General features: G+C 44.9%; 1 long non-coding RNA gene across 1 annotated transcript in view; it reads right to left on the minus strand.

Annotated features, from left to right (window-relative positions):
* LOC138521471 (uncharacterized) overlaps positions 1–24,860 on the minus strand; it is a 222,788-nt gene that overhangs the window by 132,177 nt on the left and 65,751 nt on the right. The gene's annotated exons all lie outside the window — the stretch shown is intronic.

Genomic DNA, 24,860 nt, shown 5'->3' on the forward strand with positions numbered 1-24,860 from the left:
GAGCTGCTAAGAAGCGTTGGATCAGTGAGGATAAAATTGAAACTCGGTGTGAAATTACCACAGCTTAAGCAGTACCCCATGTCCAAGGAGGCATGCAAAGGGATTTATGAGACCATAGTGGCATTGTTAAGGCAAGGCATGATACAACCCTCTGTGTCCCCATGCAATACAGTTATCTATCCTGTGATGAAGGCAAAGGGGTCCAGCCGGAGGATGGTCCAGGATTTGCATCCCCCAATAATATTATTGAGGCATAATTTCAGGTGGTACCAAATCCTGCCACCATTCTCTGTAACATCCCCAATGGGTCGACCCACTTCATTGTAATTGCTTTAAAAAAAATAAAATTTTCTCTGTTCCCTTACACCCCGATTCTCAGCACCTCATGGCATTTACGTATCGTAGTCAGAGATTCAAAAACACAAGGATGCCCGAGGGGCACTGCAAATCTCAGAGTATTTTTAACAGGGTGGATCAGCTGGATTTGGGGAATTTAAATGTGTCCAGTACTATAATTCAGTACATGGAAAATGTGTTAGTCTGCAACACTTCAGAGGAGCAGTGTCGAGGAGACTCAATAACACTCCTTAACCTGCTTGCAGAGAAGGGGTATAAAGTGGATAAAGAGAAATTGCAATACTGTCAGACTGAGGTGATTTATTTGGGGCAAGTAATATCACCCGCAGGAAGGAAGGTAATGCCGAACGACCAACCGCAGACCAAAATACACCTCAACCAGTCACAGTGAAACAAATGCAGCAGTTTTGGGGGCTCTGTAACTATTGTTGATCATGGATTTTTGATTACTCTAGTTATGTGAGACCTTATTGCAGGGTCTAATGGAAGCACAGATGATGAAAAGCCTGATAGAGTAGTCCGAGAGAATGGGGACTTGCTTTCGGTAACTCAAGGCTGCGATCAGCAATGCTCCAATCCTGGTGACCCCAAATTACAAGAAGCCATTATTTCTATGTTCCCATTCAAATGGGCAGGTGACGACAGCGGTCATGTCCCAGCAAACATTGCTAGGCCAGAAACCATTAGCGTTTTACAGCTGACTCCTAGACCCAGTGATGCAGATACAGTTCCTTTGCGCACAAACTCTCGTGGCAGTGGCTTTTGCAATTCAAAAGTCATCAACCATTATGATGGGTTCCCCTGTGACATTGTACGTAGAGCACACACATTTTGTGACTCTAGAAAAATCTCAATCCACATTGACGACTCAGTGAGTGTCAGGATATAAAGTGATCTTATGAAATTCATCCATTCGTCCTGTGCGTTGTCACCTAATAAATCCTGCAACATTTGTAGCAGAGCCGGTGCAGCCAAAGGATATTGTTCATGATTGAACCATGTATGAGGGAGAAGAGAAAGAGAGGGTAAATATGAAAGAGTAAACCCTGGAGGGGTGTGAGATAATTTTTGTTGACCATCAACCAAGAGACGGGAGAGAGGCATACAGGTGCAGCTGTCATGGGTCTTGTGGATGGGGAGTACCAGGTCAGACTGAAAAAATGGTTGCCTTCTCATTATTCTGCACAACTGGCGACACTGGTGGCACTTATAGAGGCACTTGAAATGTGTAAGGGGAAGGTAGTCACTGTTTATTCTGACTCTGTGTACGTCACCTCCACTGTCCACTCTGGGTTATCAAGATGGCAGAGAAGAGGATTTAGGAGGTCTGACAGGTCCCCTGTCCAGCATGCTGTGCTGCTATCCCGGCTGATTGAAGCGTTAACCTTGCCAGTGGAGATAGGTCTAGTGAAGTGTGCTGCCCATACTAACCGCACTAATTGAATAGCTCATGAACATGATGCTGCAGACACGGCAGCAAACGAAGTGGCATTTTATTCCTTTCACAGATTCCCAGAAAAAGGATACTGTGTCCCAACAAGTACAGTCACCAGCCCTGTACACTGTGGTCGCGGTGCTTCAAATAATAGAAATACAAGGGAAAGCCCCTAGAGAAGAACAGGAGCTCTGGAAAAAGAGAGGATGTTTTTTCTCACCCACAGATTTGCTTTGGCAACAGGGAGTGATGGGAAAGGCAATAATGCCTGTAGAGCTGTTTCTTTTGATCCTAGAGCAACTACATTACCCATCACCTACTTCTCGGTGACAAATCGCAGCAGAGCTCCCGGAGGATTGGTTCATCCATAACTTACAAGAACAGGTAACTAGATTCATAAGGGAATTGTGTAGTGTGCGAGGAGTTCAATCCCGGAAATACCATGAGGTCGGTGAGGGGGGTCTTGCCCTGGCCCTCAGGTCCATTCAAGGAGCTTCATATCGATTGTTGTGGACATGATAGAGAGGTGTAGTAATTTCAGATATCTTATTGTAGTGGCTTGTCCATTTTCCAGGTGGCTTGAGGTTGGACCCTGCATACACCCTGAGACTAAATCAGCAGTGAGATTTCTGGTGAGAGAGGTATTTCCAAGGTGGGCAATATGCTAATTTCTAATATCTGACAACTGAGCCCACTTCTTTAATGCCTTGCTCACAGCAATCACTTTGTTGCTAGGAATAAAGCATTGGTTGTGCATGGTGTACCACCTGCAAGAAAATAGGATTGTGGAGAGGCTCAATGGGGTCCTTAAGGCCCGGTTAGCCAAATTGTCTGCAGAGTTAAATATATCCTTGTTCATTTGCCTCTCACTAGCTTTATTTTACATATAAAACAGCCAGATAAGGACCACCATTTAAGCCCTCACAGAATCGTGACTGGTTGTAGGCTACATACACCTCTCTCACCTACATGTATGATATGATATGATATGATAGGTTATTTGTAATGCGCTTAATACCCAGAGGTTTCTAAGCATGGACCCTGGGATCAAACCTGTGTAGCTCCGTGTCGTCTTGCTTCCAAGGCGAGCACGTTGCCCCTGAGCTATCCTCCTGAGGCCAGTGTGACATCAGATGCACACAAGACTGCAGCGGTCTTAGGGGAAGAGTTCAAAGAGTATCTTGAAGCATTAATGAAAAGTGTTAAGATTATATCTTCACAAGTTATGTCTTCTAACCAACAGACAACAGGAGAAAAGGGTGAGACTACTGGCAATCAGCAACAAATACAGCTTCTCCCCGGGGACAGAGTTTACATCAGCACCTTTTTGCAACAGTGGAACGATTTCCATGGGCCGCATACTAGTAGTCTGTGCAACTCCGACTGCCATGAAGGTGGAGGGCAGGAAGAGTTGGATCCACCTAAAAGATACTTGAAGGGATACTGGCAGCCCTTCACCTGCATAGGAGCAAGAGCAGGCATACAAATTATGTACGCCCTAGAGATTCACCGTTCGTTTCAGTGCAAAGGGGAGTGCGGATGTAGATCTGGAGTTTAAATAATTGTTGTATAAGAAAAGGAATGTTTAAGATTGTAAATTGTCTAACAATTAATGTTTTTGTGGATTTTTTGGTCCTTGGGTCATCATATCTGAAGATGACAAACAGCATAAATGGAGACCAATTAAAATTGTCTAATCTTATGAAGTCTGAGGAGAAAAAATTAAGAGAAAAAAGAAATGTTGATAATTATTTTTTTGATAATGATAATGATAGGTTAAATCCCATAATGAATGCACATGGTTTCGCAGTTGACAATGGGCCTCATTACGACCCTGGTGCTAAGGGATTACCGGTACCGGTAAGGGTACCCGTACCGGTAATCCCTTAGTGCCTGATTACGAGGTCCCTTTGCGGGTTGGAGACTTTAACGCCTGCTTTTTGCAGGTGTTAAAAACCAACCCGCAAAGGGACCTTGGTGCTAAGTACGGTGCCGCAATTTGCAGCACCGTACTTAGCGCCTCCCCATTTCCATTGAGCCCTATGGGGCAAAAATGGGAATGGGGAAGGGCCATGGTGGCATGGGGAATTACCGCCCCGCCAACCTAGGAATGGGGCGGTAATTCCCCATTCCGCCATGGCGGAGTCGGTAAGTTACCAGAATGGACCATGGTGCTATTAGCACCATGGTCCAACGGCAGGGTCGTAATGAGGGCCAATGTATGGTACAGCCATATGAGGAAGGTGGGGAGAGAAAGATCCGTAGGATATTGCTACATCTGCTCTCTCATTCTGCATGCTTCTGGCGTCCCTATGGTATTCATCCCAAATGAGATATAGGTTGCAGATGCACTGTGTCTAGTGCACTTGGCCCTGTGCAGGGGTCGAGGGCAGTCAGTTACATCATCAATCATACCAACGGATGAGGACTGTTCAATGTCCGAATGGGCAGAACACAACAATATTAGGTGTACTCAAAGAGTTCAATTGATCTTGAAAGGAGCTAATTTTTCTAAAAATCGATGGGAGCAAGTGGTGAAGAGTTATAGAGCTGGAGGAATGAAGGGATTCTCATAACAAAGGGTGGCACAAATAAACAAAGAGTGCGGGACAGTATGAATAAATCATTTGCAGTGTCTGAAGTGGCTCAAAGAACCAGAAAAACCTGTTAAGATATAGACACTTACCCCTTTCCTCTATATTTTAAGGGTGATGGCACGGTGTCCATTGGCACAAATGGGAACTGCAGTAACACTCTACGCATTGCGGATTTGGCTGGAGGATCGGCTGCCCTTCTCAACAACTTTTGGATCTGTGGACAGCGTGAATAGATGCAGTTGCCTCCAGCCTGGCGAGGTGTGTGCAGTCTCTCTACCCTTCATGTGCCTGTCCTTGTTTCCTGTAATCCCTGAAGAGCACTTTATTTTGGCCCATTCAATGCCTGAAATTACGGTATTACCCAAATTGACCTTTTACAATTGACCTTTTGTCCTCATTGACCTAATTATAGTGGTCCTAATTGACCTTCTCCACAATTAACCTTTATATTCTTTTAGTTATTTTATATATGTATTGGGTTTGTTTTGGATTGTAAATAATATAAGGGGATTGGGTGGAGGGGTTGCAGGGGGTTTTGGATTGGGTGGGAAGGTTGCGGGGGTTTCCCCTTGCATATATGTCCTAATTGACCTTCTAAATTAGGTCAATTCTCCCGAGGTCAATTCTCCTGAGGTCAATTGTGAAAAGGTCAATTAGTATACAACCTGAATATAACATCTGTGCCCCCTTCGTCCTTGGTGCCCCTTGCATCCCCTTCATCACTGTATGAAGAAAAATCAGAGACTATGTTTGATAGCGAAAATCCCAGATCAATTATTACAAAGGAAAAGGTCCTACTACCGTCAGGAGCATCATCACAGGGCTTAGCAGACATTCCTGATTGATGCGGCTGTTTAGCCAGACAGAGACCTTTTTTATCTCATTCCTGCCATCTGGCATCCAAACAGCGGCAAATGCCAAGTGGCTCCAGGCGACCAGGTGTGAACTCTTGCTCTTTGTGAACACTTCTGAGTCAGCGTTTAATGCCATTAAGGACAAATTACAGGCACTGAGGCTCACAACTTTGCAAAACCGGTTGTCCTAAAGCAAAACAAGAAACATCAAGTAGCAGGCACTATAGGGGGCCAGATACTCAGCAGATGCCACCTTTGTCCTTCATGTAGATGAAGCAGGTGTGGCAGGTTAGCATCTGCTGGCAAAAGACACAAGAAACCTAATGCCAGGTAAATGGAGGGAAGCAACTACAAGCCCCAGCAGCTGGGGACAAAGGACTAAAAGTCCCAGCAGCCTCGGCACCTTCCACGTGTTGGAAATCAGGCACACAGAGCCTGTAAACCTGCTGGGCAATGTCCAGGCCAACGCCCTGTCTTGCGAGCATGTGTGAGGAAGGAGCGCTTGTTTGCGCTCAAATTTTCCTTTGGGTGGACGTATCCGGAGAAGCTCCTGTCTGGTGAAGCACATTGCGGGGCCACGGCCTCACCCAAAGCAAATTCTTCAGACCCTGTGGGCCTTAAAGATAAGTCGCACTAAGTGAAAGGAGCATGCTTTTAACTTTTTACTGACTGCATGCTGTTTTTGGGACAGGCACGGGGGGTGGGGTGGGCCCGGCTAATACTGAGGCAATACCAAAGCATTGAAGGCACTGGGGGGACCCGGCTAATACAAAGGCAATACCGAAAGCATTAACCGCATGCTGAATGTGCTAAGATACTGCTTGGGATGCATGTGATTACTAAATAATCAGAAAGACCGTAACACTCAATGATACGGAGCGCACACTAACTGTTTCTTATTTGCCAGTCCATAGACGCAGCTCACAGGCCTGCGGGAGACTGCAGATTGCAGGGACAATACACTTAACACACGAAAACAGCCCAAGTTAATTGCTGGTTTTCTTTATGTTGCTATGTTACAATGTCATGTGAAAGAAGTGTTTAATGTTGTACAAGAGGTGCTGTGCATCACAGCAAGCAATGTTTTAGCTTCTAGATCAGCAGTGTATATTTGATATCCAATGGTCATGTTGTTCCTCATATTAGGGAATAGGTGGTACTAATAGCAGGTGCTCACCAAGGTGTCTCACATTGGGGCGCAGAGTTTAGGTGCCAAGTTCCTGAGTCAGTGTCAAGGGACTGAAGCAGGCACCTTTTGTGGTGATGACAGTAAGCCACACTCTGGGGGAAAACTCAGTGATGAGACAAAACTGAGTGGTAAAACCTCCGGTGGGGTGTGTGAATGAGTGTGCATGCATGGCTGAAGAAGGTGTTAACAGAACTCATTAGCACGGCACACCAGCACAATGTCAGCTGAACCAGGCTCACAAAATAAGAGCCAAGGAGCATGCTTTCCCTACATCCCCCTTACCCATCCATACCCTCACCCTGGCACTCTTCCCGGTTTACCTACAACACTCTACCCATCCAATCAGTGGACCCCAACCCTCTTTCCCCGTGGGGATTGTGGAGGCCTGTGTGCATTCAGTTCCAGGCACCAAGACCGACAAGGGGAGGTAGGAGCTTGTGCTGCCTTTGCGCTGGACCAGGATTCGCCTTGACACCGGTACATACTCGACCTCTTGACAGCAATGGAGGTTGGAGTATGCCTGAAAATAGAGAGTACCTGCTGTACATTTGTGCCTCCCAATGACACTGAGAATAGCAGGCTGACCAGAACTATCGCTGCTCTGCATAAACTGAAAGTGATCATGGAAACTGAGACTGGCATCACCAATGACTCATGGAAGACTTTTCATTGATACCTCCCTGACTGAGCCTTTGTGTTAGGATTCTGATTCCTATTTTTGTCTTTTTACTTATTCTTTTTTGTTCCTGTCAAATAGTTCTATGTTGTTGCTCTGCCCAGGTACCAACAGGTGCAGCCATGATGATCGTAAACCTTCCCAAGACTAGGACCACCACTACTTCATACCATATGAGTATGCAAACTGAAGCTGTTTTGTTTCCTCCACTAAACTGGCATGCGTGTGTGAAGCGGCGGGTAGATTGCCGAAATAGTGGGGCGACGAGTTGGGTTGATTCAGCGGATGGGTCTGCTCATATGGAGACCGGGGTGAGAGATGTTTGTAGGGATGTTCCCCAAGATGATGATTATGATTTATTAGTTAAATTATTAACTAAAGGGGGGAATGTCGGGGTGGTCAAGGAGGGTCCCCTTTATTACGAGGGATTCATGTTGCGCACACCATATTGATGACGGGGGATGACAGCAAAACTGGGATAGTGTCACAAATCCATATGGATCACGTAGAATGATACAATATTAAAACTGTGAATGCAACACAAACACAAATCCATACAAAGGGGTGCTTTTTCCATGGTTAGCTGTTGCACAGGCTTTCTAAAATAGCAGGAACATTCTTGGCGAGAAACACAATTAGTTACCTAGTAATAGGGTTGTACGAACAGGGCAAGGTTCACAGTCCTTGCAAGGCAACAGATGCTATCTAGCCCTTTGTATTAAAATCTTAAGAGGGGATTAGTTATTTGTTTGGTGGTAGTAAACATAAGGCCTGAGACCAGTGTCCGACGGTCAAGCATTTTTCCAGGTCATCAGAAGGTGCATGTGGCTCCATGAAATTAGATTTAGGTGCCAGGAGTCTGTGGGATAGAGATGGCTATCTATCGTTCAAAGATAATCCTGTTTAAGCAGACCTCTCTCTATTTGCCGAAATATGTCAGCAGAATCATGTGCAATCAAACTTAACATTATAGGTCTTAGGCCAGTTATTGCTAGCCATGAATTATGTTTTCAATACCAATGTTTAACCGTGTACTGATGTCAAGACCTACTACAACAAATCCCAAAAAGAGGTGTGTTTTGAATATGATCTGAAGATAATAATGACGATAAGCCTGACCAATGAAAATGGAAGAATTTGGGAAAGATGAGATTTCTTGGATGAGGTTTTGTGCAATAATATTTGGGGCGTGGAGGGTTATAAAAGTATCTAGGAGTGTTTTAAATTGTTGCAAAAAGTATATAAACTGCCAACTGATGTTGTATTGTTGAAACTTTGGTTAGTTTGGTCTTGCAACACCATCTAACCACTCCCCGGAGCTTTTGTACAATCAACTTGCTTCATGTACAATTGTGTACTTGCTTCTTAAGTGTGTAATGCTTTATTGAGAGGCCACACTCAACACAGGGAGTTCCTTCCCTTCCCAATCTAGGTGTAATATACAATAAACGGTGTAATGTTAGTTCTTTTATTCAGCCCTATCTCGTTTTCCTCTAATACCCCTTGTAGACCTCCCACAGGGCTACCAATGAGCCAAGAACGATTCTGGTGTACAGGAAATATATCTGTATTTATTGCAATTAGAAGTACTAGAAATCAAAGCAACCTACACACGACACCTTCTTTGTGGCTCCCAATTAACTTCTTGTTACACAACTAAATCCCACAATACTTTTCTTTTTTTTTTACAGATTACACTTCAAGAACTAATCAAACTGGTCAATGAACAAAAGCCATTTACATGTGTAATGCTGTGCAATTTCGATTTTCCTGCACACTTAAAAGGTGAGCAGTTGGGTTTATAGATTGGTACAAATGCATATTACGATCATGATTTCACCCACACCTTTGGTTTAAAATAAACACAGGGTGATTTATCGGTTTCTTTTCAGACCCCCTTCACTAAAAGGTCTGTGTTGGGGAAGTTGGACAGTAAAATTGGCATGATTTGAGAATTTCGGGTTTCAGAACTCCCTCCACTAAAATGCCTGTGTTGGGGAAGCTGAACAGAAAGATTACCCAATTAAATTACAGTCTATATTTTCAGGCCCCCACTGGGGTTAATTTCAAATTTTAACAAAATTCCCTCGTGGTATACTGCCAAGGGGTAATAATTAAATTTATATTTTTAGTTAAACAGGCCAAGGATCTACACAGTTTTGCCCCCCTGCTCGCCTGCTATAAAGGGAAAGGATTTATGGCAAGCAGATTCCCCCACCTTTTGGTCTCCCAGGGTTCAATTCTACTTACATAGAAAACCTTTGTTTAAAGTCAGGAAAGACAGCTGCATGTTAAGTCCCTCTGGAAGGACAGGGCAGGGTTCTGGTCACTCAACTCTCAAGGATGGTCTCCAGCTCTCCACCCCAGGACCGAGTCAGCTTGTAGGCCTTTCCAGAAATAGACAGCTCGACCCAGAGGCAATCCCTGCAAAGTCTCTTTTTGGTGTTTCCTGGCAGCTGTCAGATGGTAACTGTCACCAGCTCTCCCTGATGGTAAATTTCCACTTAGCAGTGATGACACCATCAAGTTTACAATCTTGGGGAGTACCCCGCAAGAGTTCTGGCAAATAGGATTGGTCAGTTTCCCTTCTTTCTCCTCCATACTCCAGCCTCTTTCTAAGGATTAGTATAGGAGTCTGGAGCAGACATATGGCAATTGCCATTTGCAATCCCCTGTGTTCTTATGTCAAGATTTTAACAAAAACTAGTGATGTGGCAAAACATCTTAATTGTACTACCAACTGCCATAATATATATATTTTCCCATTCAGCTAAATAGGGGGGATTTAATTAAACAACAGCTGGGTCCGCACCGCGTTGCACAGTAATTTGAGAATTTTCTGCTATGTTTATAAAAAAAATAACAGTTAGGAACGTGTTATTTAATACCCATATTCCGAATTTTGCATTCCACCAGCATGCCAACTCTCACATTCGGGACATGTTAAAAGCAAACAGGAACACATGTTAGCTTGCCATTACAATTCCCTAAGACGCAGATGGAGGAATTTTATATCACCAAAATTGCCTTGAAATTATTAAAAAAATAAAACATAAATGCATGCAGTATAATTTGTAGTTTTTGAGGAAAAGCCACAATTGTGACAGTCCATTTAAAAAAAAGGGAATCTTCAAATGGCCCTTCCCCCAGGCCATTTGTCTCTCTGGGCCAGCCTGTTTGATTAGTCTCTTTGTTGTTTGAGGTGTAGGGTGCAGATCGTAAATGGGGGATGCATTTGCTACAAAGAGATCACCCACTGCAAACATCTGGCATCCTGTCCTCTTATCTGAAAAGCTCCTATTTTCCTGTATTTTATTTCTCAAGAGTTCAGCCTTAATTATAGCCCCTGTGTTCACACCTCCCCCCTACTTTGGTCATGCACCAGCCAGAGCATTTGGCCTACTCAGAATGGCCCCAAGAGACAGTAGGTTTTAGCAGCCACACTTCATTGCAGGTGTAAATAGTTGGGATGCACAAACCAGGCTGGCAGTGGGGGAGTTGTTTTAGAATTTCGTCCAGAGCCCCACCATTTGTCCCTGGCTTCAATTGACTCCCACATAGCATTTTCTAACATTAGCCTTGATTCCTTGACAAATGGTTTGTTTTCAGGGTCCAATTTTCACCACCTTTTGATGGGTGGCAGTCTCAGTGAAAATGCTGCATTTAATTTCTTAGCCAGCAATGTGATGTGATTTTCCAAACTGCACTTGGATTACATTCTTGTCTGAGCCTCGCCTGGATTTCCTGTGTAGAAAGGTCCCCGGGGAGTCTGCCCAAATAGGCCTACTGGACCTTTTCATGGCAACCAAGCAGGCTTTTCTTTTCAAATGTTTTGCCAGTATTTTGCATGTGAAGCATAATTTACCTTACATTTTGTCAACACACACCATGACTTTTCCCTGACATCTTTATTTTGGCAGGAGGACATTTTTCTCATGTCTTGCTTTAACTTGCAAACACACATGCAAGTACGTTTTTGTGTCAGTGTTTAAAAGTCCAGTTGTTCTTGTGAAAGGGACATTTGAATTTCTTCTTTCTTTTTTTATAAAAATGCTGCTTTTCCTTTGGTGATAACAGGTAGCCCTTTTCACATGGCTCTTTAGTTCTGTTGGTTTGTGGGCCTTTTATTACACCCCACATGCCACCCCCCTGTTCTTCCAAGATTCTTTCGGGGAAGTGGGGTGGGAAGTGGTTTTCATCTGACCCCTTTTCTTTTTACTTTATTTTTGTTTTTTTGGGAGCCCATCCAGCTCAATTTCCTTCATTAGGGTGTGGGCACTCCAGTCTCCCCTTCTGTCTCTGGGTTAGGGGTGTGACGCAGCACCCCCTTTCTTCCTTCTTTAGGGAGTGGGCACTCCATTCTCCCCTTCCATCTTTAGGTTGGGGGTGTGGCAAAGCACCCCCTTTCTTCCTTCTTTCCGGGGTCCTGAGTGTCCTTCCCAGACACCCCTCTTGCTTCCAGGCTGGAAGTTAAGTAGGTTAGTTATCTAAAGAAAAAAGGTTCAGTACTTTTTACGCCCCACATTTCCCCGGAAGATGGACATTGCATTTGAGAGAACATATTTACATAGAAATAGACATCACATTTCAACGCATTTATTCAAAAGAGGCCATTACATAAAACTAGACAAAACATTTGAAAACATCCCTTCAACACATTTGCTTTTTTCCGTTTGTTTTACATTTTCAAAGGATATTAATTAAACTACTCACCTGTTATAATTCCCTATTTGTGGTTTTCACACCTCGGATGGTTCCTCTGCTCGACTTTTATTTGGCTGCTCAATCAGTCATAAAGCGTGTCTGAGATGACAGCGTTTCAACTGATTGATATGGACTCATATTTCTTCTGTCTGTTCTCCTTTTGGAATGTCAATCTTGTAGGCAACAGGTGATATTTTATATTCAATTTCAAAGGCACCATGCCAACATGGAAAAGGTTCTGCTCCTTGGCCTGATATCTTTGAAAATTGTACAATTAAACCTTGCCCCTTACTTCATACTCTTTCGTGTGGTCTTCAGATCATAAAAGGCCTTCCTTCATTCGGCCGACTTTTCTAAGTTGCGCTGAGCATAAGAAAAAGTACACCGGGGGGGTGCTTCCTTAAATTTTCAATGTGCTCATGAGTAGTGGATGCATGCATCAAGGTCTGCTCCTGAGGTATATAGAGCAGATGCTGCAGTAACACCATTTTTCATCCGGTCATGAGCTCAAATGAAGACATCTTTGTTGCAGAAGATGGTAATGACCTAATAGCCATCAGGACAAGCAGTAATCAGATGTCCCAACTGGGTTCAGAGTCTGCCACAAACCTCTTTAAAATACTCACAATTGTTTTGTTGTATCTCTCTACTTGAGGCTGGGTGGTAGGCAATGTGGAGTTTTCTTTTTACCCCTAGACTGTCCCACATCTTCGCCATCACCTCACTGGTAAAAATGACTTCCTTGATCCGACTCAATTAGTGCAGCAGCTGTCTTCACCTTACAATTTGGGGCTGGAAGACATTCTACCCACTTTGTAAATAAGCATGTCACAGTCAACATGTACTTGTTTCCTCTAGAGGAGCGAATCACTGGGCTGATTAAATTGACTTGCAAATCTGACCAAGGCAGTGTCATTCCCCTTTTCTGTAGGGGAGCTCTGTGTGTGAGTAAACTGGGTTGGACGTGAGCACATACAAGACACCCCTTTAAGTAAGAGTCGAGGTCCTGGCCCATGTACGGTGAGGAGGCAACCTCTTGCAAGATTTGTAATGTTGTGTGAAACCCCCTATGACTGGCAGTGGCCGTGTCATGGATGTGATTCAACATCAGGCTTTGGAATGAGGTAGGTACCACCCAGTGGTCACAGCCAGATAGGGCTTTCCTTACCAAGAAACCGTCTTGGATCTGGAACATCTTGGAAAACTTCATCAACACCTGGAGATCCTCTTTACCGGTATTATCTGACTCTGTTAGAGGAAAGCTCATGGGGTCTTCAATGTGTTGATACAATTTCCCAATAATCAGGTCCTCTTTCTGTGCAGTGATGAAATCTGCATCTGGGGTATCTTTACTCCCCTGGGCAGTCGTGAGTACACTATTCATATTAGTTTGTGACCTGGTGACAGCAACAATTTGGCTTTCACCCAGAAGAGATTCTGTTTCTGTGAAATCCCCCTGAAGTGCTCCGGTTTAAGCCAGCTGTCAGCCAGGTGATTCCCAGTCTTATCTGGCCCCTCTATTTTGGAATGACCTCTTATCTTCTTCCAATAGATGGTCATCTCATTGGAGGTCACCAGATCATCAATTTGCTGGATCAGTAATTTACTGGCTCAGTGGCGTGCTTTAAGGGTTTATTGTTTGCACAAAGCATGCCTCGATTCTTCCAGTTAATCAGGTGCTCCAGGAACATCAGAGTCAGTGATTATGACCAGTTTATTGAGTTTGTGGTGCACTGTGATGAGGATGGCTTGATGAACGGCCATCAACTCTGCAACGTGAATACTTCAGGGTCCTATTTATAACCAGTAGAGACATCCACGGTATCATTCACACAGGCATTCCCAGTGCCAGCCACCTGTTATGTTTCCCTGTTGTTATCAACATGGTTGGAGCACCCAACCTTATAAACTGTCGGTATCCCCTGACACATGTCTTCTTCATAGACCTTCTGTGGGGAAGATAAGTATGCCTCCATGTTGTGGTCAGTCATTAAACTTTCATCCTCAAGACTGTTTACCTGAGCACAATCATGTAAGTCTGTCAACCCTTGCACTAGGGGACTCTTCTTGTTTAGCCCATATCCGACCTCCACAGGAAGCCTTGCATGGACAGAATCCAAGAAGTAATTCTGGACTTAATAACATTCCTCACGAATTCTGTCACTTTGTAAATATTGCAAGGGTTGGTTAGGGGTCTCGATAATGATGAGCTCCCCCTGGATGAATGGGCTGTAATTTTTCAACACCCACAGCGTTGCGAGTGCCTTCTCACTGTCATCACATTTTTCCTCCACAGAGGACAAAGTCTTGGTCGTGAATGAGATGGCTTTGTTGACGTGTTTTGCTTTTGATACAATACTGCTGTTAGGCAAGTATCTGAGAACCCTGCTCCAAGAAGAAAGGTTTCTTAATTCTACAGAGTAGTGGGGTCTTTTAATTTCAATAAGGCTTCAACCTTCTTTGACTGGGGATTAGGACCCTCAGGGGTGATCGCGTGCCCTAAGAAGTTCACTTGGGTCTTACACCACTGTGCCTTCTGAAAGGACAGTATTGCTCCAGCTTTCTGCAACTGGGCCAGAACATAGCAGATTTCTGCTATATGTTCCTTCACAGTTGAGCTCTTGTTCAGAACATCATCCACATAGGCTAGGTTTCCCCTTTTGCCCCAATTTGGGCATGGCTTTATGTCGAATGATGTTAAGCTCATTGCCAGAGTTGATGTATCCAAAGGGGGCTCAGGTCCACGTGTGCTGCTGCCTCCCAAATGTAAATGCAAGCTTGTACTGGTTATCCCTACTCATGGGTATTGTCCAGTAACTGTTGGTTGGGTCAATGGCAGTGTACACCGTTGACCCTTGGATCTGTGCCAGCCCTTGATCGATGTAGGGAAGTGGCTATGTTGACATGTGGACCCATTTGTTCAACTCCCTCAGGTCTGCACATAGTCTCCATTGCCCATTTGGTTTAAGTATCCCCAGTACAGTGTTGTTGAATGTTCTGTGGATCGGATGAATTATCCCACGGGATTCTAAGTTCTTAATGATCTCTGTAAATGATTCCATGGACGCGAGAGGTAACCAGTATTGTTTCACAAATACTGAAGCCATCTCAGGGTCCATGGGAATGGTGGTTGAATGAATGGATGTGCGTCCATAGTCGTATGAGTCCATAGAAAAGATATCTTGAAATTCCAAGAAGAGCTGTTTTAGCTTTTTTCTTTGCTCCTCAGTCTCACAGGCATCAGCAAGATTGATCCTTTCATCAACATATGTTTGAAACCTGCAAAGACCTCAGGTTTGGCAATTTCAGCGGCATCATCCAGTTGGGTGGAGAGATCACTTTTGATGGTGTTGACCTGGACAGGGGATTCGAGGTAGTGGTCCTTGACTCTGAACACTACCTCCTCCCTCCTAATGTCACAGGTCACCCCTTCCGACCTGCAGGGGCAGGATGAGTACACTATGAAATTCTCACCATGCCTAGTAAACATCTTTTCTGGAGGAATACTGTCATTGATGTCAAAACAGTCTTTTGGGATTGGTTCCATGATTTCATGACCTAAATCAATACAATAATGTTTGTCATCAACCGCCATTCCAATAAAGGTGCCTACACCCAAAGTGAAACTTCGAGGGTCGCTGTAAGCTACCAATATTCTAATGGTGTCATGTTCTAGGTTTACTAGACGTGTTGGATTTAAATACAAACCTTGATGTTGGAGATGGGAATGTAAAAGTGTATAGGCGTCCTGATGTTTGAAGTTCTGTCCACGCTTAATTTTGAAGTGAATTGTCGCACCTGTCCTGGGATGGTAAACTCTTCTCACACTTGAACTTCAACGGTGTAAGGCAGTAAATGAGCTGACCGTAATGCTTTTTCTGTATTGTCAAAAACCCATTGTTAGCTTCCAGTTGTGACCAGGCTTTATTATTAATTAGGTCCTAATTGATTGCGAATCGTTTGAAATTGTCACTGCCCAAATAAAAGGCAGAAGGGGCATCTCTCACGACCCAACAATTATGCTCTATACTTTTGTTGACAATGGAAATGTTTAGAATATACCTGCTAGGCAGGAGATGCTTGGAAGTTGGAGTTTCCAGACCTACTTCCCATTTGTCAATCAATTTAAATGTGGGAATGATCTGATCTTTCAGGCATTTCCTGAATAATTTTTTGCTGATGAAGCTTCTTCCATTATTCAGGCAAACTCTGGCGAGCACTGGCTCATCCCCCTATTTAACTGAATGGGGAGAAACAACTGCTCGCCCTTTTTCTGAATGTCCGTCAGACTTTGAGTGGCTTCTTCCTTGTTTGGTTTCACGGGACACAATGTTTCTTCTGTAGCCCGAGCAAGGAAGGGCGAGCGGTGTCTTCCTAGCGTAGAGAACAGGAGGGGGAGCTCCATTCCATTGTGAAGCCACACCCCCACTTGAACAAAGCTGCTTCCTTCCACCTGAAGTGATCAAGCCCGAGCGAGGAAGGGCGAGTGGTGTTTGACTCTGCAGGTGTTCGGCTCCAGCAGAGGTTTGCACCACTCACCTTAATGCTAATTGCGATAGGGGTTTGTGTTCCCTAGTATCCAGTAATTCCAAGGAAAGAGAGAACTGAACCTGGGCAATCAGCTAACTGTGTCGAATAAGGTAACGAGTAGATGAGTCCTAGGCACCCGGACCTCACAAGGTAAATGAGGCACTGCTGATTGCATGAATGCCCCGTCAAGACTATTAAGATTGGTATAATTAATACAACTGCCTCTTATACTGATTGGAATAAGTAAGAGGTTTAGCCCCCTTTCCTCTACACTGGCCATTGTCAACTAATAAGGATCTGTTGAGAAACTAGTGGCCATCGGAGTGTGTTCTGTTGAGAGAGGTGAGAGGGAATCTAAGCTGTGGGTAACACATTGTAATACATTGGATTCATCGATTCATTGATTGTTATCCTTGCCTGATACTTGCTTAACGTGTGGAGCAGGGAGGCAGAGACAGACTTTGGCAGCCTCCTAAGCCAATTGGGCATGCCCTGCTCGCACTAGTGACTTTGATTCTCCATTGTTAGCTTGCAACCGCTCAACACGCACGCAGCGTGTTTTTATTGACTAATTGGCTACGGTTTACTTGCACTGTTTGGCAGTTAGCGCCCCCGATGGGCAGCAGATGCTATTATTTAATATGTACAACAGGCCAAGGACAACGCCCATCATAGATAAAGTGACTGAGCAGGTAAATTCAGGGGAACCTTCAAATAGGAGTGGTTCTCATGTGTTGGTGGCCTGTGATCTCAATGTGCAAATGGAGTCCATAATGGATCTGGACGGTCTATGGGAAGACCAGGACACAGCATGGAATACACCTTCCCAAAATGCCCAGAGAGCAACTAAGACACATAAAATGTCCATAGAGGTAGCCTGCTCGTTTTATGCAATAGAACTAAGAGCATGTACCATCCAGGTTCCTAAAGACCAAGCTGAGAGGAAAAACCTTTTTTGGCATGAACAGCTCCACGCTTGTTGACTACATCCTGGTCGTGGCCAGTGACTGGTAATGGGTCATAGACTTCAAAATCACAGAATGGCACCAAATCATAGTCAAGCTGTATCGGCGGTTGGGCATGCTCGAAGAGCAGTTAAATGGTCAAACATAGTGGACCACGAAACAAACCAAGAGATCTACACTGCTCTACTCCCACACATTGAATTTATTTGTTGGCAAGAAGTCCCTGATAATGAAATAATCAGTGAATTCAATATTCTAGCAGATGACATTCACCCCTTTGTTACCACCTCAAAAGAAATAGATAACAGGAGCGCCCTTGCGCCGAACCCCAGGGTATGGCCAAGAATGTGTTGAGGCTAAGAACTCCATAGTAGCCTGTTTGTCAGCAGGGCTGGTATTAAACAGGGTCGAGCTACGGGGACATAGATCTCTATACAAAGGGCTAATTAAAAGCAAGAAGACAGAGTTTATCAAACATGAGTGAAAGCGATTAGCAAACGCTTATGATGAAAGGGATAGCGTAAACATTCTGGAAACTTGTCTCTGGTGCTGAAATCCAGACTGGTAAGGAATTAGAGTGCACTATAATCCCAGACGAGTGGGTTCAGCACTTCTCGACTCTCTATGTCTACCGCTTACCTGCCACCCCCGCGGAAGCATCTGGATCTCTCGCTGCTGGCTCCCTCACCACCCCAAGCCCGAGCAGCGGGATGTGTACGCGTGTCGTGCTTGGGGTGAGGAGGGGTTGGATATGGTCTAGTATGCTCAATGTGGTATTTCTCTGGTGGTCCTCTAGGGCGGTGGATGTCCAGATCTGCCGCAGATTCCCCTAGGGAGATAAGGAGCAATTACCCCAATGCATGTGCTATCCCCACCTCCACTCCCTCCCACATGTATGCCGCTGGATGGAGGCTGGACTTACCTCTGGGTTGTGAAAGCCGCAGTGCTGGATTCGGAGGCACCTGCTGCCAGTACCTTCACTGGCTGCTGCTCGCCCAGTCCTGCTGTGGCTGCTAGGGTGCCTTCTGCCCCAGGGTTATTCTGTTAGCTTTAAAGTCTCTGTTTTGCTTTAACTTAGCTCCTCTCCTGTTATGTATTGGCTCCTCTTCTGGAGTTTGGCTTTTGTCTGTCTTGTACTAGACTGTCTTGCCTTCCTGGTGCGTCTGGTGCTTGGCTTAAACTGTCCTTCCCCTTCCGTGTGCGTTAGTGTGCCCTTGTTCATGTAGCTCCTAGCCCTTGCAGACTGTGCACAGTGCCTGGGGTATTCGGTGAGTACGGACTAACCTTAATGTCTCTCCTTTCTTCTTTCCAGGTTCGTGAGTGCCGGAACCTGCCCAAGATGCATGCCAGATGGAGTCGTGATGAACTTGTGAGTAACGTGCTAATTAAGTGCTCTGGAGGCTGGAAAGCATTGGCTGCTGAACTGGAGGCTGAGTTGGTGTTTGCTGCTAAGCAGGAATAACGTGAAGCAGGGTGTGGTTTGCAAGGCGTGTCTTATATAGACTTGAGCTGACCACACCCATGGTAGCTAGAGCGCTCTGGACTGGAATCGGGAGCAGAGCTTTTCAGCTGCCATGTTGGATGTGGCGAGGTACCAGTTTAGAGATTTTGCTTGCACCCTTAGAAGGGCTGCCTGCACCAGCATCGCTCACTGGTAGTCCAGCCTCCACCTGTACTGTTGCTCCCATGAGTCCTGGGGGTTCTAATGTTACCCCCTAGAGGTCCTGTGCAGGATTTTGGGTCTCTGGGGTCGCATTAGCATGACACTATGGAGAGGGCACAGTTGAGTTCTATCTGATAGGATTAAATCACAAAGTACCGATGGGCTGTGGCATGCCCAACCTGGGGGTAGCCATTGTGACTATGGCTATAAGGTCTCAAAGAGGGGGCAAGGCACTGGGAGCTGATAGAATTACAGCAGTAATGCTTAAGGACAAACTGGCAATATGGGCGCCCCTTTTATGGAAGCTATTTTCGACCTGTATGGACATGGGTTCTATCCTGAAATCATGGCGTAGGGCCACCATAGTACCGATATTTAAAAAGTGTGAGAGAAATCTCCTGGGTAATTATCACCCGATCTCTCTGATTGATAGCACTGGAAAGATTTTTGTCAAAGTCCTCCGAAATTTTATCCAAGAATGGGCAGACGAACAAGAAATTATACACACCCTACAGGCAGGGATCCAGAAAGGCACAGAAATCATTGATCAATGCTTTCGACTCTTTGCTCTGATCCAGACATATACCATCCTGAAAAAAAACGAACTCTACACCATATTCGTAGACCTTAAAACGGCCTTCAATGGAGTCTCTAGGGACATCCTGTGGCAAATCCTTGCCAAAAGAAAAATGGCAAGCGGCAAATTGTCATTGGTCCAACTGTTATATGCTGACAACACAGCAGTGGTCTGCTATGAGAAGGGAGGGGGAAATACCATCACAAATGCAGGTCACTAGGGGCGTGAGGCAAGGGTGCATCCTTGCCTCCCTGTTGTTCTGCATTAATATTGGGGAAGTGGTTTGCGGCCTGCTAGAGGAGTGTCAGGATCCCCAGAACTGAGGCTTGGGAGATACCCGGCATTCTTCTTTGCCGATGGCGCTGTGCTCCTCGCCACATTGCCTCAAGGGTTAAAAGCAACCTTTGGTTGTTTTTTAAAGAAGTGCAAGGAACTGAAACTAATCTTTAATACTAATAAGACCAAGGTCCGGGTATTCAAACATAAATTTGCAAAACAGGCAAGACTAACCGTCAACCTGGATGGCCATGATTAAGAACAAACTACGTACTACGATAATTTGAGCGTCAGGTTCCATGAAAATGGGACCTGGCACACCCAGATAACCAAGGCATGTGCAAGTCTTGATAAGCACAGCAGTGGTGTGTGGGGCTTATTTCTTCACTATGGTAGAGGTGCTGTCTCTCCAGCTACAGACCTATGCAAAAAACAAGTGTTAACCTCAGCCACTTACGGGGCAGAAATTTGGGGAAATTCGACTTGACTGAGCTAGAAAAAGGGGAAAACAAGTTCTTGAAGGGCGCGCTTATGTTGTCCAGGGGAACCCCAAATGCATTAATCAATATGGAGTTTGATGTGTGTCCCATAAGCGTTGACCTCACCTTTAAATGGGTACTTTACTGCCTGCGGATATGTTCCACATCGGAACTTGGGGCAAACTGCAAGGAATTGCTGTACTTGATAGGATCTTAAAGGGGGAAGCTCCCATGGGTCAGGTACATTCACGTGTTTTGACTTAGACAAAACCCCCCTTTATGAAAAAACTGCGAGGATAGACTAGGTTTCCATTTGAAGAGTCAAAAAGGCTGTGAAAATTTGCTGGAAAAAATGGAGGCTAATAATCAAACATTGAAACTGGGTGAAGTTTACCCTGAAATTGAATTGGAGTTTGGCTATGAGACATTTCTAGATCAATGAAAAAACGTTGTTAAAGTGATGTTATGGTTAAGTTGCGCTACTAAAAACCTATGAAATTCAGTGAAAAAAAAACGTTGTTAAAGGGACGTTATGGTTCCAAGTAAAACCGAAAACCCCCTGAAATTCGCCAGTTATGGTAAGCTAAGCAACCATAACTCCCGCCACCACCGTGCACTGCTAAGACTAACACCCAGGACATCAAAGATGACATCATAAATGGACCATTATCCCCCCATTCCAGCCCCTGAAATGGGGGATGAAGGCCATTAGCAACCTAGATTCCCAAAACAGTAACCTGAGGTGCTAAAAAAGAGGATTTTGCTTCCTATGGTGTCCTGGTGTAGGAAGGAAAATCCTTTTCCAACATGGCCACCATAGAAAGAGAAGGCGAGGGCCCTCTTCACTTTCCATGGCAGCCTGTAGAATGCAAAAAGAGAACCCTATGACTATTTACCACAAACACATTGTTCTTCCCTTTCAGATCTACCCTAATTTCGAATAACTTCACCACAAAGCCAGTCCCAAGTGGACATGGCCACTTTAATCCTATGTTTTGTCCCTTGTGGTCATGCCCAGTAGCCAGATTGTCCAGATCATGACCTTATTCCATGAACCGGACAATCTGGCCACTGCCCATGGCCACAGGCTACCCCTCAGTCACTAAAAGTATACCGCTATTTTTTGTAACTACATACTGACACTTGTCAAATAATAAAACACTGGCACATTTGCAAAACCATGCTTGTCGATCCTTGCCAATGCGCCCTATGCAAGTTTGCTGGAAATCCACCCACGTTTTATTTTTTAAAAAGTGTCAAATGAATGCACATGCAACCGTCATATAACCTAGCCCCCACTTCACAAAATCCATTCAGACTTCATGAAAACATTTGTATGTAGATCTATAATCTTGTTGCAAACCTTTGTGTAGAGTTGTCAAATGGCACCACATTTATAAACCTTTACATTATTTTGGCACCCCCCTCTAATTTTTCCCCCTCTTGACAAAACCCACAAACTTCGCAAACACATTTATATCTAGATATATTATCAGTTTGCCAAAAGAAGAATAGATTCATCAAATCTCACCCCATTTATAAGTCTTTACATTATTTTGGCACCCCCCCTCTAATTTTGCCCACTCTGGACAAAATCCCACCAAACTTCGCAAAAACATTTATATCTAGATCTATTATTACTTTGCCAAATTAAGTGCAGATTCGTCAATTGGCACCTCATTTATAAGCCATTACATTATTTTGGGACCCCCCCCTCTAATTTTCCCCCCTCATGACAGAATCCCACCAAACTTTGAAAACTCATTTGAAATCAGGTCAGAAATATCCCATCTCATCCTCATCACCCCTCACCTCCCCAGAGATTATTTGATAAATCTCACAAGTGCAATGCTCGGATAATATTATTGTCTCGAGGGTTCGGGCATGTATTTTTATACATACGTTGATCCATCGCACAAACATTTCCAATGCACCTTACCTTAGTTTTCCTCTTTTGTAAACATGTGAAATCTGGCAGCAGGGCGCGGCCATCTTGTGCTAATCTTATCCATTGCTGCATCGGGAGGAGGTGGGATAAGGGGGAGAACAAGTGCTTCTGGAGGGGCCGAGGGGACGTGCTAAGGCGAGCCAAGGAGGAGAACCTCAGGTTAAGGGCTAGTGCAGACGGCTCAGATGGGTGGGATGCACAGCCGCCAAGCAGTGGCCTGCAAGGGCAGTGCAGTGGGGGTGGGGGGCTGGTATCAACTGGGAAGAAGAGCCTGGAATACTGTGAGATACATGAGGATCAGGCCACCGGTCACAGCAGCAGTGGGGTGATTAGCAGCAAAGGGAGAGAGGGAAAGAGGTAGGGAACAGCAGAGTTTTGAGCAGTTTCTGGAATTTAAGGAGGTCCGGCTCAAGTCTGAGAGGGGCAGGGAGGCTGTGCCAAAGGGAGGCACCAGCTGAAGAGAGAGACCTGCCCACAACTCTCTAGTTGGAGAAGCGTTTGACAGTCAAAGAGTTGGAGTTGGAGCATAGGGCTCTAGCAGGGTCGTTTTTAGGGAGGGAAAGTTGGAGATAGCGTGGTCCCAGGCCCCAGAAGGCCTTGTGGATGATGCAGAGGGTCTTGAATTTGATCCTTGCAGCAACCGGGAGCCAGTGGAGAGATTTTAAGGCTGGAGGGATACGGTCCATAGGCTTGAGGCCAACGTTAAGTCTTGCAGCCCTACTCTGGATTAGCTGGAGGTGGTGTAGGGCGGAAAGAGGGATATTGAGCAAGAGGCTGTAGCAGTAGTCCTGCCTGCAGAGGACCAGAGTTCTGGAGGCATTGAGCTTTTGGGAGAAGGTGAGGAAAGGAAGAATGCCTCTGTGGCGGTGGAGCTGGAAGTGGGACTATTTTGTAAGGTCCATGATGTGAGGGGCGAAGGAGAGAGTGGAATCACAGGTGACCCTGAGGTGTTTGGCCTCACAGGATGGTGGGTGTAGAGGGCCCAGTGAGGGAGGCCAGAGGGTAGGAGGAAAAGAGGGTGCGGGTGTCCCAATAAGAAGGATCTCTGTCTTACTAGCATTAAGACAAAGATTGTTAGCTGCACACCATGCCGGAATGGCAGACAGACTGTCAGGGATGAGAGACGAGGAAGAGGATGTAGAAGTTTAAAGGAAAGCTGTGTGTCATCAGCATAACACTGGAAATGAGGATAGAAAGAGATCAGGTGTGCAAGAGGGGTGCAATAGATATTGAAGAGCTATGGCAATAGGATAGAGCCCAGTGGGATGCCACAGGTATAGTGTGGTGGTGGAGGAGAAAGGGCCCAGCTACAGCTGGGAAGGGCTGTTAGTGAGGAAAGATGTCAGTCAATCCAGTGCAGTCAGTGATGCAGAGGGTGTCACAATGTCGTATTATGAGGATAGAATGATTGACCGTGTCAAAGGCAGAAGAGACATCAAGGAGAATGAGAACAGCTGGGGAGTTGGAGTCTAGATGGCATGGTTTCACAGGTGTTCAGGAGAGCAGTTTCCGTGCCTCTGGATGCCCAGAATCCAGATTGATGGTCATGAAGGGAACCAACAAGATCAGTGTGGAGGGTCAGTTGGGAGACTACCAGCTTCTCTAGGAGTTTACCCACAAAGGGAGAAGTGCAAATAGGGTGATCGTTAGCAAAGCCGGAGGGGTCAGCAGGCAGCTTTTATAACAGAGGGTACACAAGTGAGTGCTTGAGGTGTAGAGGGAAAGAGTCAGTGGCGAAGGAGCGGTTACAGAAGTGAGCAAGAGTTGGGTGAGAGAGGAGATGGTGCCCTTAATGGTTCTGGAGGAGCAGGGGAGCAACTGTTCGGAGCAGGCTTTCATTGGGCGGACTACTTTAGAGATGTCATCCGGTGCTATGGGCAGGTGGGAGGAAAGTGAGGGGCGTAGAAGAAGGGGAGCCAAGGGAGGCAGGGGAGCAGAATACTATTGTTGGAATGGATTGTGAGAAATCCTTTCTCTCCTATTCATGAATTCTTTTTAACATTGAAATAGTTTGCATACTCTGTATTGTTGAAATACATTTTACCTGCTTTATTGTGAATATATTGAGTGTACCAGATCAAATATTATTTAATGTGTTAATTAAGCCAAGAAAATGTTCTTAATATGGAAACTCTATTGTAATGTTATTAGGGGAATGATGCTGCTACATATTTGTATCCTTAAATATATAGGGAAATCTGGGTTGAACTTGTATGGGTATACGTGCAATCTTGACCACTCCTCGGAATCACGAATTACCAAAAAAGTCAAGAATAAGTAGGTATCCACAGCGTTCAAAATTCTGAGGGGGAGAATAGTGTATAACATCTATGTAGGATAAACATATAGCAACCACTTAAGAACAGATGTATGAGTAAGAACCATTTTTAATCAATAACTATTAAAAACCAGAAGGTGGTTAACACAATTAACACAGACAATTATATGTACACAAAGACAATATTTAGCAATCATCAATATTCAAACAAACGACAAATGTAAAGTGCAATAGTGACTCCTGTCTAACAAAGTTTAGACTAGCTATTGAAAAAAGAGATGTTCTATAAACAAATTACCAATCACAGGGAGATCTAACTCTAAAAGTCATGC

Source organism: Ambystoma mexicanum, chromosome 13, assembly GCF_040938575.1.
Source record: "Ambystoma mexicanum isolate Mex_15411 chromosome 13, UKY_AmexF1_1, whole genome shotgun sequence".
NCBI classification, from domain to species: domain Eukaryota; kingdom Metazoa; phylum Chordata; class Amphibia; order Caudata; family Ambystomatidae; genus Ambystoma; species Ambystoma mexicanum.